The sequence below is a fragment of the Poromitra crassiceps genome, assembly GCF_964638095.1.
Source record: "Poromitra crassiceps genome assembly, chromosome: 16".
NCBI lineage: Eukaryota > Metazoa > Chordata > Actinopteri > Beryciformes > Melamphaidae > Poromitra > Poromitra crassiceps.
Window position 1 is genome coordinate 4604026 of NC_139645.1, and position 10581 is coordinate 4614606.

Sequence of the window (10581 nt, forward strand, 5' to 3'; positions counted from 1 at the left end):
TGTTCAGTGTGTCTAGTCATTGACAGAGTCCAGTAGGAATGCTTTGGCGTAGTGAGTCTGTGCTGCTCTGAACTTCAAAGCACAGGGCCTCATCCAATTTGGAGGCACTCGCTTTTTCCCAGACTTGTGAAAAACTGAGCAGTAAATATAAACGGTCTGCTTTCAAAAGACTAGAAAAGACTGACTGACAGACAGACAGACAGGCAGGCTGACAGACAGCTTATTGCAGGTTTAAGGGGACTGCACCAACATTTTTGGACCACTTTACCTCATATCTGAAGAGAGAAATGGCGCCATCTCTGTGTGTCCAGCACATTGCTCTGTGGTGCACCACTCCCAACAATCACCATGACGTCTTGAACCACAATATGGTCACGGACCTGGAATCATAACTCATCACCATGATGAATCATCGCACAGAGCTGTCTCTGTGCTTTATACATCAGTGATGGATTTGAATCATATTCTGATGAAAGTGCTCGTTCATCTCCTGCACAGCCTGCTTGTTGGGCCCGGTGCCACTCGGCTTTCTCATTTGGATCCTCTGCCAGAGGGGTTTGATTTGATAGCAGGAGAGAGCTGCTATGACCCGACCTCGCCTTAGTGTTGGCCGTCAGTTAGGCCATGTTCACACTAGGAGGCCAAATCTGATTTGTGAACTTTAGTGACCTATTAATGACTTTATCTAGATTGGTTTTATGAGTCTGGACGCTCCAAGTCTGATTTGTGTCATTTGTCCCAGACCACATATGGAGGTAGTTTCCAATCTGCTTCAAAATGTGCTTTTGACTGATGTGACTTCAGTGCGGACGCTCAGCAGATCCACCGAATCTGATTTGAACGTCACTCGCAACTCGTCATCAAATGCTTCTGAGCAGGAAAACCACGTCACCAACGTACGTATTTACTGACGCTCCACGTCGTTACCATAGCAACCCATGCAGATAGGCTGTTGAGGTCTGGACACACAGATCCGACTTGAGAATCAGATTTGTGGCAGTGCGGACACACTCCCAAATCAGATTTGGGAAACCAATCAAGATAATGATGATTAATGACTTTATCAGCAAATCGGATTTGCCTGTAATGTGAACATGGCCTGAGTGTTGGCTGTCAGTTAGTGAGCTTTCCACTCAAACACAACAGCAAATCACTTAAAGTATTAGATTTTCTCAAACACATGCTCACATAAGGAGTGGACCATATAACACTGTATTGGAATACAGTCATTCCTTGCTGATCCCCGTGGACGAGGTGTTTTTCTACCTCCAGTTACAGTTCAGACTAGAGGTCGCAGTAACTGACAGCTTATTGACATGCCAGGAAGTAAAGGGAATGGAGGAAGGAGGGACAGGAGGTGCAGTCATATGGTCTGATGCATTGTGTCATGTAGGACCACTGCTCTCAGGAGGCTGTTTATATGATGATCATGAAAAGCAACATGGATTTTGAATAGATATTAGAAGGAACAATCAGTGTTGGGGTAACTCATTACAAAAGTAATATATTACATGTAATATATTACTTTTAGCAGTAACTCAGTAATATTACTTATTACAATAGGATTTCAGTAATATTATATATATTATATATATTGTCAAGTAACACAAGTTACAAATTGAGTTACATTTTCTTTGATCAAAGCACATATTTAAATAAAGATACACTCATTTCCTAATCAAATTGTGTGTTTTTATGCAAATAACCACTATAGATGAGAATAACAAAGGAAAAAGATAACATTTTAGAATTTTGGATTGTTTACACTGACTTCACGACGGTTGAAATTATGTTTCGAGATGGTTCCAGGGCGGCGATGTCATTCTGCTGCTGCTGTTGTTTTGGTGAAAGTAATGCAAAAGTAGTGTAATGAGTAACAAGTTACTCTACACAGACAGTAATATTGTAAAGTAACGTATTACTTTCAAATCAAAGTAACCAGTAATATGTAGTATATTACATTTAGAAAGTAACTTGCCCAACACTGGGAACAATACCCACACTGCTACAGTTGGGAGTATACATTTTTGTCTAGACAGCTTGATTGTGTGTGTGTGTGTGTGTGTGTGTGTGTGTGTGTGTGTGTGTGTGTGTGTGTGTGTGTGTGTGTGTGTGTGTGTGTGTGTGTGTGTGTGTGTGTGTGCGTGTGTGTGCGTGCGCGTGCGCGTCTGTGTGTGTGTGTGTGTCCCAGGCAGGTGGTCTGGCTGGCAGAGGGGAGTCAGTGATCTTGCGTTAATCTCTGTCTGGGATGAATCTCCCACTTCCTCCTCCTTTGTGTCTGTGTTCTGTTTCATATTTCATCATCAGTACGTACGTCTGCCCACTCTCTCCTCCTTTCTCCTCCGTCACCTTCAGTCTCCGTCTCGCTCTTCCTGTGTCTCCTCCCTTCTTTGTATCTACATCCTGGACCTTCACTTTGTGTCTGCAACCTCCTCCTCCCCCTCTCTCTCACCAAGCTTCCAGTCCACATCATCATCATCATGCTCCAAAAAGCACGCGTGAGAAGGTCCAGGGGGAGAAGGAGACCTCCACACATGGGGCGATATGATTAATTCAGACCGTTCTCCTGGCTTTTGGATGACTGACTTTATAATTGAAATCGACAAAATCTTTCTGCTTTGTGTGTGTGCCGTGCCTGCAGTGTGGAATAGTGTATAAAGAGCCAAAGTAGAACGTCACTTCCTGCTTTCAGCACTGTACCAGAGATTTGCATCCGCCATTTATTTTCCCATAGACATTTCGTAAAATGCTTATAAAAATAGTTGTACTTGTTCAAACCAAACGGTTCAGATATATTTAGAAGCAGGAGAGATCGCATAACATTTCACTCGGACCAAAACGTTAAAAAAAATGCGGGTTTAAAGAAAATATTTTTTAGATGTTGTTTTTTTAAGCTTTGGTCTGAGTGAAATATTCTATGGTCTCCCCCGATTCTAAATATATCTGAACCGTTTGGTTTGACCAAGTAAAACTCTTTTTATACGCATATTTGCAACCACTTCAAAAATATCTGCTAAGTGCTACTACAACCATAGCAATTATATTAGCTGCCTGGTAGCACTCCTCCTCCAGTCATCATCTTTGATGGCTCGTATATGCTGAGGTCCGGCCACTCCTCCCGTGTACGACAGGAAGGGAAGTGCACTCCAGCAGGGTTTCACGACTGTTTCCTGTCCCTGGGCAGCGTGCTCAATGCACCATTACCACAGCTTAACAGGCCTGAGAGCTGCCATTAGCCCAGCTTCTGCATCTCCTGTCATTACTGCAGGATAACACCATAACATCTCACACACACACGCGCATGCACACACACACACACACACACACACACGCAAAACACACACACATGCATGTGCGTACACACACACACACACACACACACACACACACACACACACACACACACACACACACACACTCTGGAGTCCATCATGTAACACTGGCTACTGACCAGGAACTCCAGCTCAGCATGTCACAAAGACTATAATGGAGGACTAGACCTACACAGTGGCAGCCATCTTCAGTTGCTGATCCCAGCTACAGTCTTTCAGCTGAGCCTTGTTACACCATGAGGCCCATTGCCTTAGACAAACTAACATATATACACTGTTTATTAAATTGGTTGAAGTGATGTTATGGTAAGTATATTAAGTTACGTTTCTATTTTTATTTGAAAAAAGATTGGGACAGCCCTACCGTTTTTCTCAGCTTCCTGTACAGCGCGCCTCTCCTGCCACCGTCACTTCCTTTTCCGCGTCCGTGCTCCACTGTTTACAGTCTGAATAGCAACTTGCGCCGCGACTTTACACTCATTTTCCACTGTTGTTGTGAGACGAGTTGACGTCTTCTATGCAGTGTGTTTATGCGTTAACGTTATTAGCGAATAGCCGAAACAGACACGGAAAAGGAAGTGACGGTGGCTTTTCCGTCACTTCCGCTTTCCTTTTCCGCATCCATTTCGGCTATTCACTAATAACGTTAAAACTGCATAGAAGACGTCAACTCGTCTTACAACAACAGTGGAAAATTACTGGAAAGTCACGGTGCAAGTTGCTATTCAGACTGTAAACAGTGGAGCACGGACACGGAAAAGGAAGTGACGGTGGCATGAGAGGCGCTGGGAAAAACGGTAGGGCTGTCCCAGAGTCTATTTTTCAAATAAAAATAGACTATTTTTATTTTTCAAATAAAATAAAAATAGACTCTGGGTTCCCAGATTGCCAGCTGCATGGCTGCCAGCCGAGTGGTCCAGTCGTCCGCATCTGTAGGTATGACTTCATCCGTTTTGCTTACTTGTTGTTAAGTGCTAAGGTATTGAGTTTATGAGAAACGTAGCTAACAACATGTGGGTCTCATGGTGTGCTCGGGTCTTGTGAGGTAACCCAGAAGTTCAACTATAACCTAAATATATCTGGGTGAGAATAATAATAGGCCTTTTTCGCAGCGGCCATTTTGTGTCTAAGCGGCAGGAAGTAACACGGGTGCAACCAAAACATAATTAGGGTTTCCAACTTCCAATCCATTTAGGTGTTTACCCTGCCTTTTAGACACAAAATGGAGGCTGTGAAAAAGGCCCATATTCAAGGAAATAGGATTGATTGGGTTGGGAGCTCCAGTCACGTCTTTGTTCATCTGATTGAAATGAATGTCGGCTCAAATAATAGATGACCTTTCCAACGTGCCTGAACTGACCATCTGGCCAAATCCACACGGGCCAACTAACTCTGGCCTGCAGAATCAGATGTTTAAAATATTGAATTTATATACACCACAGGCCTATATATATTGTTCTATTCTGTGCATTGGCACATTGTGTGTGTGTGTGTGTGTGTGTGTGTGTGTGTGTGTGTGTGTATAGATGTTTCAAGCAGACATTGTGCTTCCTGCTTCAGCACTGTACGAGAGATTTTCATCCGCCATTTATTCGTAAAATGCTTATCAAAATAGTTTTACTTGTTCAAACCAAACGGTTCAGATATATTTAGAAACAGGAGAGACCGCATAACAACCAAAACATAAAAAAACTGCGGATTTAAAGAAAATATTTTTATTGGGTTTTGGTCGGAGTGAAATGTTCTATGGTCTCTCCCGATTCTAAATATATCTGAACTGTTTGCTTTGACCAAGTACAACTATTTTTATAAGCATTTTACAAAATGTCTATGGGAAAATAAATGGCGGATGGAAATCTCTGGTACAGTGCTGAAGCAGGAAGTGACGTTTCACTTTGCCTCTCTATTACACTAATGCATGTTTTGGCTGCATCTGCCATGATGTATCATTTCTGGCATATTATTTGTGTAGCAGGACGTCCTGTAAGAGCATCCGTGGTGTCTGGATGCTGAATGCAGGCTGTTGTATGGAAGCCTGTGAGTGTCAGTGTGCCTTTGCCTTCTGATGGGGCGCCAACTTCTGCTGTAGCTCAACCTCATGGATTAATTGATCATATTATGTATGTAGAAGAGACCATCTGGCTTGATAGACTAACAGGAAGTGTAAATACAATCAAAAGTTCAGATTGTATTTACACTTCCTGTGACTCATAAACCTAGTCTGACTCATAATGTGAGTCAAACTAGGTTTGACCAGGTGAGTCAGACTAGTTTGAGCAGGTAAAACAGCCGGCGTTTTGAACAGGAAGTTGTGATACAATGGGTCAAGTGGGCGGGGCTACATAAGGTGAATACTGCAGGTGGGTAAACTATCCAAGGTGGGGAGGCGTTTACCCACCGTGGTCCCCCTCATCGATCGATCGATACAGTTGATCTGAAAATAGGCGAGTAAACTCTGCCTCATCTCAAAGCTGCTACGCCCCCTGGCTGTAAGTTGAGTGCTTATATTGACCCCATAGCTGTTATGTACCAGCTCAGAGCCTGTGTGCATTCAGTTCATTTGTAGGTCTTTAGGCAGTCTAAATATAATGCTGTAATTTATCAAATCATCTACTGAAAATATACTAGATAGATGGATGGATAGATAGATGGATAGATGGATAGATGGATAGATAGATCGATGGATAGATAGATAGATAGATAGACAGACAGACAGATAGATATATACTAGATAGATAGATAGATAGATAGATACTAGATAGATAGATATAGATAGATAGATAGATAGATAGACAGATAGATAGATAGATAGACAGACAGACAGACAGACAGATAGATATATACTAGATAGATAGATAGATAGATACAGTATATAGATACTAGATAGATAGATAGATAGATAGATAGATAGATACTAGATAGATAGATAGATAGACAGACAGACAGACAGACAGACAGACAGACAGACAGACAGACAGACAGATAGATAGATAGATAGATAGATAGATAGATAGATAGATAGATACATACATACATACATACATACATACATACATACATACATACATACATACATACATAGATGATAGATTAGTAAGACAAAAGAGTACATATTGAAAGCTAACTGCTGTCAACTAATAAATAAATGAAAATACTATGCACACAGTCTGAGTACACAAAAGCCTTTCATAATCATAAATGCCCCCTCAGGCATATTGCCATGGGCATTTAAAAGAATATTCCACCCATGCAGTTCCAAGACGTGACCCTTCCTCTGTGCGTGTGCATGTGCATGTGTGTGTGTGTGTGAGAGTGAGAGAGACCACACTCCACAGTGAGAGAGAGTCTGTCCATAAAGAGCCAGCAGGGCATCTCTTCTCTTGTTGTGATATCGACTCTTTGAGGAGATGGGAAGTGGTGGTAAATGAGTGATGAGTGCCAAGCGGGCAGAGGAACAGAACAGGCAGGACGTGACATGATGGTGGCGGGCAGAGGAACAGAACAGGCAGGACGTGACATGCGGGTGGCACCATCAACGCCTCACAAAGCCTCTCTAACAGTGACAAGAGCAGCAGTCACCCTGTGGCGTTCCCTTTGTGCCCTTTGTTTTTTTCACACGGTCCCACTTCCTCGGTTGGCAGCAGCATTGAGGACATCTTGATTGGAATAGTTATTATACCCATTGATTTGACTTGGCTGCGTCTGAATGGATTTTGCTGCACGACTCGGAATCCGTCTGCTGAGTGCATTTGAGTCTGGAAGAATGTTACAACGAAATGTAGATTGATTTATTTTAGGGCTGCAACTAACGATTATTTTCATAATCGATTAATCTGTCGATTATTTTCTCGATTCATCGATTAGTTGTTTGGTCTCTAAAATGTCAGAAAATGGTAGCAAATGATGATCAGTGTTTCCCAAAACCCAAGATGATGCTCTCAAATGTCTTGTTTTGTCCACAACTCAAAGATGATATCAGTTTACTGTCATACAGGTGTAAAGAAACCAGAAAATATTCACATTTAAGAAGCTGAAATCAGAGAATTTAGACTTTTTCTCTTAAAATTGTACTCGAAACGATTCATCGATTATCAAAATAGTTGTCGATTAATTTTCTGTCGGTCGACTAATCGACTAATCGATTAATCGTTGCAGCTCTAATTTATTTTAGTTTATCGTTTTTATGAAGCTAACTAGCTACAGTAGCAGTGGGTTTTTGCCTTTCCCCAGTAAGCTTGATCTTTCGGTTGCTGCTCTTCATGGAAAACATCACAAAGCTCCTCGCTGTCAGGAGATGAGATAGAGAGACAAGGTGAGACAGAGAACGAGGAGAGCAGAGAGCAGAGCAGCTCCTGCAGGCATGCTGTGGAAAAGTCAATAAACCCTACTGTATCTACTCTCTGGAACCTTCTGCCCTCCAGCCAAACACATGATGTACACACACACACACACACACACACACACACACACACACACACACACACACACACACACACACACACACACACCCTACAAACGTACCAGACACACGCACCAGACATGGACGCAGTTAAACAGACCCATGTGCACTGCACACGCCCCGCAGTACACTCAAACACCCTGCAGGGCTCCACACACACACACACACACACACACACACACACACACACACACACACACACACACACACAGGATTTATCAGGGGGGAGATTATTTTCACTATAACAGCACCTGCCTCAGTGTAGCAACCTGACCCGGGGTGGTTGAAGAAGCTCTTTCTACTCAAAAGGGTCAGCTGTGGTTCTGCCCGGCGAGACAGAGAGCAGAGAGAACCCTTAAGGCTGGGTATAGTGAGAGCAGACACATGATGGTGGAGCTGCAGTCAAGTCAAGCAGTTATCTCCAGCTCCATCAATCAACATCTTCCAATTATCAGGAGCTAGAGATAATTGCTTGAATGACTGTGGCGGCTCCAACGTCATTCAAAGCAATTATCTCCAGATCTATCAACGTCTTCAAATGATCAGGAGTCAACTGGATGTCTATTCACCTTCATGTTCAGACGCGGGGGTGGGCCAAATTCTTCCGGGTCGTGTTAACACTTCCGGCGGTCACGGCGCCAAATATAAAAACATCAGAAGAAGAGAGTTGTTTTTGGAGCGGACAGTGCAGGGGGTAAAATAAAGAACGTAGGCTACTACTTTGAGCTCGGTACACAGCAAGCAAGTGAGTATCCACTGTTAGCCAGGTCAGATAACGTTATGGTCGACAATGACGAGCACTTTCTTGTAAAACATACCTGGACTCCAACAAAGAAAGCTTCAGATAGTTTTCTCTCCTCCGAGCGCTCGAGCCACTTACCCGCAGACGTTAACGTAATTCCCTGGAATGCGAGACTTAACGAGGCAGTTACATGGCGTTGCATTCTTAGACATTGCCGTTTGCTTTTATTTGGTATGTTACATACAATTGGCTAAATTATTAGTTAATTCAGAGTTAGATTATATTGGAGCAGCCAGCCATTTTATTTTTCTTATTTTTTTTGCTGGAAGTCGTCACACGACCACACAACCAGGTCAAATGGGCGTGGCTACATAAGGTGACTAGAGAGGCAAAGTGAACGTCACTTCCTGCTTCAGCACTGTACCAGAGATTTTCTTCAGCACTTTATTTTCCCATAGACATTTTGCAAAATGCTTATAAAAAGAGTTTTATTTGGTCAAACCAAACGGTTCAGCTATATTTAGAATCGGGAGATACCATAGAACATTTCACTCAGTCCAAAACTTTAAAAAAACAACATTGTTAAAATATTTTCTTTATAGACGGTTTTAACTTGACAACAAAACATTCTAAATTGAACCCCCGCTCACTTCCTGTTGCAGTGTTTGCTATGGACATAAAAGAAAAAAAAACATTCAAGTGCAGGACTGACCATTCAGTGAAAACCGTCTATACAGCTGAGCGGCAAAAACAAAGGTAACGATGTCGAGTGAATATTTCTGCAGTTTGCCGAATGCTGAGAAAAAGGAAGTGCTGTGGGGTTGCGCTCTGGTGAAAACCGTCTATACCCGCATTTTTTTTAACATTTTGGTCCGAGTGAAATGTTATGCGATCTCTCCTGTTTCTAAATATATCTGAACCGTTTTGGTTTGAACAAGTAAAACTATTTTCATACGCATTTTACCAAATGTCTATGGGAAAATAAATGGCGGATGAAAATCTCTGGTACAGTGCTGAAGCAGGAAGTGACGTTCACTTTGGCTCTCTATAATCTTTTGTAAATTCAGTGTATGTACGTTCTGAAAATTACATAGGTAGTAATGCAGTTTCCACCTAGGTGTAAGGTTGCACACTCTCTCTCTGGTGATCCACACATCGTTCCATAAACGATAGATTTCAGTGCCATGGACTGGAGAAGGAGAAGATGAGAGAGATGAGGAGAGGGGTTTGGATGGAGCGAGCGAGCAGAGAGCTCCTGGGAATCTGCCCAGACGGGCCTTGTGATTCCCCAGAAGCAGCGATGGGTGGTGGGAGGGAGAGAGAGAGGGAGGAGGGAGGCGCACGGCTACTGCTCTGGGGCTCCTACATCCACTTTGAGAGAGAGAGAGAGAGAGAGAGAGAGAGAGAGAGAGAGAGAGAGAGAGAGAGCTGAGTGACAGGACGGGTAGGAGGGGAGAGGTGGGATGAGAGAGAGAGAGAGAGAGAGAGTCAGGGGGAGGGGGGAGGACAACATGAGAGAGAGAGAGAGAGAGAGAGAGAGAGAGAGAGAGCTGAGTGACAGGACGGGTAGGAGGGGAAGAGGGTGGGATGAGAGAGAGAGAGAGAGTCAGGGGGAGGGGGGAGGACAACATGAGAGAGAGAGAGAGAGAGAGAGAGAGAGAGAGAGAGAGAGAGAGAGAGAGAGAGAGAGCTGAGTGACAGGACGGGTAGGAGGGGAAGAGGGTGGGATGAGAGAGAGAGAGAGAGAGAGAGAGGTCAGGGGGAGGGGGGAGGACAACATGAGAGAGAGAGAGAGAGAGAGAGAGAGTCAGGGGAGGGGGCAGGACAACATGAGAGAGAGAGAGAGAGAGAGAGTCAGGGGGAGGGGGGAGGACAACATGAGAGAGAGAGAGAGAGAGAGAGAGTCAGGGGGAGGGGGAGGACAACATGAGAGAGAGAGAGAGAGTCAGGGGGAGGGGGGAGGACAACATGAGAGAGAGAGAGAGAGAGAGAGGAGGCAGAGCAGACGCCGGCCGTCTGGTGGATTTGAAGGAAGAAGAGAGGAGATC

General features: G+C 43.7%; 1 protein-coding gene across 1 annotated transcript in view; it reads right to left on the reverse strand.

The window, feature by feature from the left end:
• Positions 1-10581, reverse strand: part of coro2ba (coronin, actin binding protein, 2Ba) — a 418611-nt gene that overhangs the window by 55233 nt on the left and 352797 nt on the right. The gene's annotated exons all lie outside the window — the stretch shown is intronic.